Raw genomic sequence first — 8,707 nt, 5'->3', positions numbered from 1 at the left:
CTAGAAAAGCACCCCCTCTCCATAAGTGAGTAATGACTTTATTCACTTTTTCCCAGTTCCCGATTGGATGTCTCAGACCAACCAGTGTTCCTTACGCCACTGTGAGGGTCCCCAGTCCAAGTCCGCAGTTCCCTCACAAACAACACTCGCGAAGGACCATCAAAGCTAATCAACCGCCTAATTAGGAACGACTGTCCGGGGTCAATGCCCCGAGAACCAAAACAATCCCACTGAAACCGTCTAGACGCAAAAACAATAGGTAGCGGCATCGTCCGCAAAGCGTACCCCCTCGGTCCGGAACTCTTTAAAACAATATCAAAGAGTGGCATGCTACACAACCCTTTGGCGAGTGAAGCGTGCGGGGGTGGCCGCTAATCACACGCTCCCGCGGCCACTTTGACAGTCGCCCCCCCCCCCCCCACGGAAATGCCACCCCGCACTTTTGTTCGCCAATTCCAAATCAAAGTTGCGGCGAAACGTGAGTAATCCGCGTTGCCAAATTGGAACTTGGCCACTGTCAGCCTTCGACCGAGGATCAATTAATTAGCTCAGTAAGATTCGTCATGTGGAAGTACATAATACATGCTTTATTTTCTCTATTTGCAAAATACTTAATCAATTTCTTAAATACAATCATCAATACGTAAATAAATAAGACTCTTTTACACACAAAAAACTTAGATAAATGAAATGTCCTTGCCAAGTCTGAGCAAAAAGTTAATGCAACATTCTAAATACATACAAACTAAAAACAATCTTAAATACACAGAATAACAAAATATTAAGCATCACTTAACAATTAATGCTTTTATTAATAAACAAGATATATATATATACATTATATATATATATATATTATATATATATATATATGTATATATATATATATATATGTATATATATATATATATATGTATGATTTTTTTTATTTTTTTTTTTGTTTCTTGTTTCTTGTTTTCTTCATTTATATTATGCTTCCTGAAGATGTGGGTATTAAAATCCCACGAAATATATAGAAGCCTTGTAATCTTTGTTTTTTCATTTCATAAGTGAAATATTGTATATATATATATATATATATATATATATATATATACATATATATATATATATATATAATTTAAATAAACATTGAAATCGCAAAAAAGTACTTGCTCCGCCGGGAGTCGGTGTGTAATGGTAGCACATTCACCCGGCAAGTGAGAGATCCGGGTTCGACTCCCGGCGGAGCAAGTACTTTTTTGCGATTCAATGTTTATTGAAATATAAGGCAATTGCCATTTATACAATTTAATGTATATATAGATATATATATATAATATATATATAATACAGTATATATGAGGTGCCTAGAATCAAAACCTGCCAAGTCCATATTTTTTCGAAATTGAGTTTGATATTGTTTCTTATAGATATTTCCTCGCTGGAATCAAATCAACTATTATTTTATATCAAATTCCACCACATCCTAGTGTATTTTGAAGTCAAAGTTGAGGCTTAGTTGCAATACCCGCCAAGTCCAAACGCAATTTCACCATTTTTAGTTTCAAATCCACAACGGCCAATAGGAGCGCCTGGTTTTGTCATGTGACTACCCGGCGACTACCCATGACCCTCTGCGAGTTGTTTACTTTTCTTGTTTTATTTTTCTCATTGGGAGTATTCTGTCTCTTTTGAAAAACACGTGGATTTTTGTGATTACAGTTTTGCTTTTATAATAATTAGTGTATTAAATAATATTTTGTGATAGTTAAATAAATACTAACTATCGCACCATATTGTCGCTGTCATACTTTCTAAATGGGGGATGCTGTAAGCACTAACTTAGCAAACTAAGCAATCTTAGATTGCTTAAGTTAGTGCCCACAGCCCTGGTAAACTAGCTAGGAAGAAAGCCCTTTCAAAAAGGAATGGAAACGGGAATAATTAAACGCAATATCATTTCTTTTTGTGTTTACAATCATCTGATGAATGCAGGTTTCCAGGGAAAAACAAAAGTGAAGTGTTTTGCAGATGGGTGCATGGGTGCGGGGGGGGGCAAAACAAAAAATACGATTATCATTGCTATGCTTGGAAAATGGCTGATATCTGATGCTCTGATCATGTCTCTTGTATTGAAATTACATTTCCCGTAATTTGGACACTCATTTCTTCCACCTGATAGGGTGTTTGGATTAATTGAGAAGGATTTGAAAAGAAGGACACTATTCTTCAGCCAAAAGAGTATGAAGAAGTTCTGGGGAAACATTGACATGTTGGAGTCATTGTCCTGGTTAAAGACTGGAAGTCTGAATCTGAAAAAGTGCAAACAAACCCGAACTTGTGGCATTTCAAATTCAACCCCCTCAAAAAGGACAATGTTTAAAACGGAACAAGAAGAAAAATAATATTCTGGTCCAGAGTGAAGTCTTTTATAGAACTGAAGGATGTGCATAAAATCTGTCACAAAACCAAATTTTGATACGTCTTACATAAACCCAAAAACCATCAACAAGGGGGTTGGCCATAAATCTGCAAAGGTAAAGGATGTTGCCAGACTGCTCGCAAGCACTTTTGGAGAAGGCACTAGATGCTAAAATTTTATCGCGATTTGGAAAACCAAGAAGCTGAAGGTCACAACAATGAAGAAGATGAAAACATCATTGTTGATGAGGAAATCTATACAGAAATAGTGTGATAGTAAAACGATAAAGACTATTTTACTTTAGAAAAAAAAAACATTACATTTTTTATGAGAATTTGCAATATTTTTGAATAACTAAAACCAATATTTTTTACTTTGTTTTATTAAGCCTATATCTAATTAAAGTGTAAACAAAGTAAACTTTACCATTAGTAAAGCTTTTACAGCTTAACCCCTTTGCAGCCTTAGTTTATTTTGGTATCAAAATTCCGCCAAGTCCCAGTCTGTTTGTGGCAGTTTTTTTTCCACTTTTTCGAAAATTTGTTGAGATGGACTTGGCGGGTTTTGATTTTAGGCACCTCATTTATATATATATATAAATATATATTATATATTATATATATATATATATATATATATATAAAATCATTTGATCTTCAAAAAAAAGCATAAATACACACACACACACACACACAATATATAATATATATATATATAATATATATATATATATATATATATATATATATATATATATATATATAAACCACACTCACATATTCTTAAATACAATTCAATGACATTGTTCAATTATATTCTTAAATAAAAAAGCAAATCAGAAAATGTAGGGCCTCCAAGGCACTTTGCCCTAATAGGAGGTTCCTTTTACTTACATTTTACTTAGTTAAACAGCGATCAGATAATAAAATTAGATTGCTTATATTTTTTTATCTGCCAATGCTCAAATTTGTTTTCATGATTGCTTTCAAATCACGAGTTGTAATAAGCAAGAAAGTAATTCTCTTACGAACAAGTAGTGAATTTATGATAATAATTGTAGTTAATGCTACATAACGCAATGCCGAGCAACTTCAAGCGTGGCTGCTGCTTGCATGGGTCCTGGCAGGTCGCTGAGCGACCCTGTAAGTCACATTTAAGCCATTGGTCCCCAGGTTAAATGTTAGAGAGGGCTTCTTGGTCCTAACTTCTTCTGGTAAAATACTACTACTTTACTTTACTTTTACTTTAAATCAAATAGTATAAATAATTGATAAATACTATTAATTGATGATCAAATTACTACTAATGTTGAATCATCAATGAACAAGATTATTCAGAGTCAACAACCATTCTCTAAGTCTTTTCAAGAAAATCTTGCCACAGTGAGATTGCATTGATCGTAATTTATTAAATATTCTTGGTGCTATAAACATTCTAAGTTTTGGTAAAATAAATGTTATTTTGCTTTGGTATTGGAAAGTAATTCGCTATAATAATACTCAAATCGTCAATTTTTGCAGTGTTGGGGTATAAAGATAATTATCAATGAAGTCCAGAAGCATCATAAATACATCTCGTGGTTAAAACATGTTATAAAGTTACAATTATGTCGTACGTTACAATTTATGTCTCGTAAGTCTGTTACAATTCGAAAATAGGGTTGAGTTCAGCACTAAAAAAAGATAAACACAATAACAACTAAAACTACGTACATCATTATAGTACAGTTATACATTCTTAACCTTACCTAGTAAGGTTCTGCTTGAAGGAATTTGTATTTCTCATTGGTAAAACCAATAGGAACAGATGGGGAGTTATCCTTGTCCACCCTTATTCAAATTCAAAATGTTCAGTTTGTAATCGATACCATCTGGAACATCTAAAGCTCCATTGAAAGTATAGATTTTTACAAAGGAGAATATTCGAAATCTCCCAGCTGCTTAGTAATTCTGCCTGAAGGTCTGTTTTCAAGACATGGAAAAACATTTTTAAACACATGTTATGGCGTAGAACAAGATAATTTTATTAATTTAAAGAGAGTTCGCGTCATACAAAATTTTTAGTCAGAACTTCAACCTTTTGTATACAGTACGATACGGTGTGTGACCATTTTTTGGGTATTTAATGGCTTTTTGGTTAGAGCGATACGGTGTGTACAGACAGTTAAGGAGGCCTTTTGAATTTTAAAATATTTAACTCTAAGGTAAAGGTAGAGGATAAATAAAATAATCTCCCTTTTTGAAACATTTTCTCGTTTGTTTACCCAATAAAAATGATTTTTTCCTTCAAATAGAACTTTGCTGTTCCTTAATATTTGAATAAAAATAGTGAAAAGTAGTTAAATGAACACCTTGCGAAATCTTTGTTTGAAGTTTATTTTTGACGATGGAAAGATTGTGAAGGAAACAGGATTTTCCGGACATTTGTCACCGTTTAGTGATAAAAGATCACTAACACTACGTTTCGAGATCTGCTATCTTGAAGAAGAGATCAGATTGCAGATCTCGAAACGTAGTGTTAGTGATGTTTTTGTATCACTGAACGATGGCAAATGTGTAGAAAAATCCTGTTTCCTTCACCTTGCGAATATTTCAAGCTTTGAGACAGCAGTAATTCTAAACTCTACCCAGTTTACAAAATGAGATACCGACGAAGGAGTCGGGAAATAACGAAGAAACCACAAAGAAATGTCCAAAGCTCCCAATAATCCCCGGGGGGAGATAAATCTTAAATGCTCCTCCTTTGATTTGGTGGTGATGAGACGGATACCGAGGCTCGGGGGGGGGGGGATAACAACACCCCTATTATTATATATAGCTGTAACCGAGGTCGATCTCGAGGTTACCGAGGGCGAGCGATCCGCCACGCAATGGTATAAATAATCAACCGACAGTTAACCAAGAATTATGTCCACTGACCGGATCCCGAGGGAAACAATAACCGATAAATAAGTTCCCTCCCCTCCCCCCGTCTGCCCGTAATTACGGGGATTATGTTCCTTGGCAGTGGGCCAGATATCCGCACATGTATTATATAATGTCCCCCACATCCCGCAGACTCTTGTACTTCGTCAGGAATGGCGTCTTGTGGAGGAAGTGGATGTCGTGAAAGGACGTTTGTTTCTTCTCTGTACCTTGTTCAGAACCGATTTAGAATGTAGGTTTTGCTAGAAATTTTGACCTATTTAGAACCAACATATTTAGGATAAAATTTCATAATATGGCACAAAATCGTAAAAAAAATTCAAAAAGGTCAGCCGGGCTTGGTGCTACGATAGAATACATCTATGCAAATTTGTTAATACAAATTAACAGATACACTATTACGTATTTGAATAATACTCTATTCTCTCTCCATAATTATAAGACAATCATAATAATCTCTCTCTCTCTCCCTTCCACCCCCTCCCGCCATCCATCCCTCCCTCCCTCATTCCCTCTCCCCGCACTCTCTATACAAGGCTTGGAATCTATCCTTGAACCGTCGTGTTATACCTTTTCTAACAGTTATGATTACATAAACGTTAGAAGCATGTATTTATTTTAAGTAAAATTATAAATGTAGCCTATATTAAATTTAATGGTTTTTAACTTTTGCAGTATGGTTTAGGCACGATTGAGCTTTTCCGAAGATTGGGTGTTAATAATGGAAATACTAAAATTATGTTAGCGAATCTTTTGTTCACTACAAATTTTTTTTGTTAGCTTATTTTACTCTGATGTTGTATGTCTTATTATTCATTTCAAATTGTTCAGTTCATTACGATTATAACTTTGATCACGTTTTACATGAGTTATTAATAGAAATTGTTCCGCTTAAATTATTGTTTGTGTTTTAGGAATATATATTTTTAAATCAGGGATTTGCCTTACACATAAATTTGCATTCCAAATAATACGGGTTAAATTAATGTTAGGTAGTAATTGTGGAGATTATTGCAGTTAAAACTCAAACTTCAAATATATATTTAGAGTGTTTCTCATGTATAGTTTAAACTAAGTCCACTTTCAGCAGCAGTCGTGGCCGAGTGGTTAAGGCGTCTGACTAGAAATCAGATTCCCTCTGGGAGCGTAGGTTCGAGTCCTACCGACTGCGCAAAATCTTTTTGAATTTAGATGGTCTAGCTTCAAAATAGGTACAAGTCTCTAAGGATATAAGAGATTGAAATTTTTACAACATAATAAAGTTTCAAAAATATTGCAGGTCCTTTTTTCTAAAGTTCGTTACATACATTTTGAAAATTTTAGCCTACTTTCAAGATATTACCTTCAATATCTTATCATATTGTATTTTGTAGTCTAGGTGTCTTTGATATCGAAACGATGAAACCTGTTCATTTTTAGCTTCTTCGTCACCGACATTTTGGATCTCAGACGAACATGACTCCAGATTCCAGGAGTCAAGTCTGTGACTGCGTCAGATTCAAGACGCTTCACCGAGAGGAAGATGAACTGGAACTAAACTCAACATACACATTGAATATACCCTTCCACCATAGCTACGTTATGTGTATATAATATTTATGGTTCAAAAATATTGTACCACATTATCAAAATAAAACAAAATCATGCTTATAAAAATTAAATACATTGAATTACATGTAAAATAAAGAATAATTCGAGATATGAATACAAGAAACTTAATTTTTTTGTAAGGTAATTAGAGTACTATACTAATGCGATTGATACTTACAAAGGATACTTGAAATATGAAATCAACTATTTATAACAGAGAATTAGAATAAAAAGGTTTTATAATTTAGATATCCGTAACACATTAAAATTGTACACAAACATACATATTGACAATCTTTCTTTATCCGTTTATATTCAATTATCCATTTTCGCTGTCTTAATGGTTTACATCAACAATCAACGGTTCGAATCAGTTTTCAAACCTTAAGCTCGGGGATGTTGCTAGGCAAAACGTTTTTGAAGCATGCACCAGCATATGAAGGTGTCGTTGATAAGCTATCCGTTTATTCTCTAATCTCATAGGAATGGTCTTGGCCTTGGGTTATGGCACATGAGATAGTAGTAGTAGTAGTAATAGTAAATTTTGTATTGCGGAGACAAAATACATTTGTATAGCAATTACATTGTCAAATATGTTAAAATTTGGACATACATACCACATCGGGCGCTCATTCAGACATATATTTGATCACTCATTCCACGTTCATCCATCACCAATAATTCCCACTTCGTTCGAGAGTCAGTCTTGTTATTGTGTGGGATCCCAGTTATATTCCAGAAACTCTTTTACATTGTAAAATGCATTTGACGCTAAACAGCGTTTTAAACGAGTTTTTAACGCCTTGAGCGTAGAGGCTTTTCTTAACTCATTAGGCAATCCGTTAATAAAATGAACCCCTGCCTGTGAAGGCAAGCGTTCATAAACCACCGTCCTGTGTCTCCCAGTTCGGTAGTTGTCTCTGCCTCTAGTCCCGTACGAATGAATGTCTCGGCCCGTTGTCAAGGCACATTTAGACATACAATACAACGTTGTTTCTAAAATGTAGAGGCTAGGCAGAGTTAACAGTTGCAAACTTTTGAAAGTTGACCTGCACGACTCTCTAAACCTCAATTTTGCAATGGTGCGGATCGCTCGCTTCTGTAACTTAAACACTCTTGAAAATTGGTTACTTGCACAGGCACCCCACAGTACCAATCCGTAAGTGAGGTGTGGAGATAAATCAAGCCATAATACGCCGTTATCAGAACTTGACTTGGGCAGTATTTGGGCTAGAGACCTCAGAACATAAATGCCTGAGGCTAATTTTGAGCAAAAGTGATCGATGTGAACATTCCATGTCCAAACCTTAATCAAGGTAAATTCCGAGGAATTTTCAGGAATAGACTTCTTCTAGTATTGTATCCGCTAACATAACGCTAGGTCCATACTCAAAGTCTATTGGGTTTAAAGTGAAATTTAAAACGTTAGATTTAGATGAATTTGTATTTAGATTGAGGCTATGAAAATGTTAAACACAATTGATCATTCCAACAAATGCGTTTTGTTCCAAATCTGATTTCGAAGATTCGTTGAAACAAAGAGTCGTATCATCAGCATACTGCACGATTTTCCCGTGTGGCAGTGATGATTTTATGTCATTAACATAAAGCAGGAAGAGAATTGGACTGAGAATGGATCCCTGAGGAACTCCATAACTCATATTCACAGAATTTGAAATATGATTAGAAATTTGGACAACTTGAGTTCTATGACTTAGGAATGTGAGAGGCACGCCTCGAATGCCATGCGATTGTAGTCTGTCAAGCAGTGTAATATGGTCAACACAAT

At 34.9% G+C, this 8,707-nt stretch overlaps 1 non-coding gene across 1 annotated transcript; it reads left to right on the top strand.

The window, feature by feature from the left end:
• Positions 1-6,417: 6,417 nt before the first annotated feature.
• On the top strand, positions 6,418-6,499 carry Trnas-aga. The gene has a single exon. It is a non-coding gene; the product is annotated as a tRNA-Ser (tRNA).
• Positions 6,500-8,707: the final 2,208 nt, after the last annotated feature.

The sequence above is a fragment of the Homalodisca vitripennis genome, chromosome 4, assembly GCF_021130785.1.
Source record: "Homalodisca vitripennis isolate AUS2020 chromosome 4, UT_GWSS_2.1, whole genome shotgun sequence".
NCBI classification, from domain to species: Eukaryota; Metazoa; Arthropoda; class Insecta; order Hemiptera; family Cicadellidae; genus Homalodisca; species Homalodisca vitripennis.
This window is presented reverse-complemented; position numbering and strand designations above follow the sequence as displayed.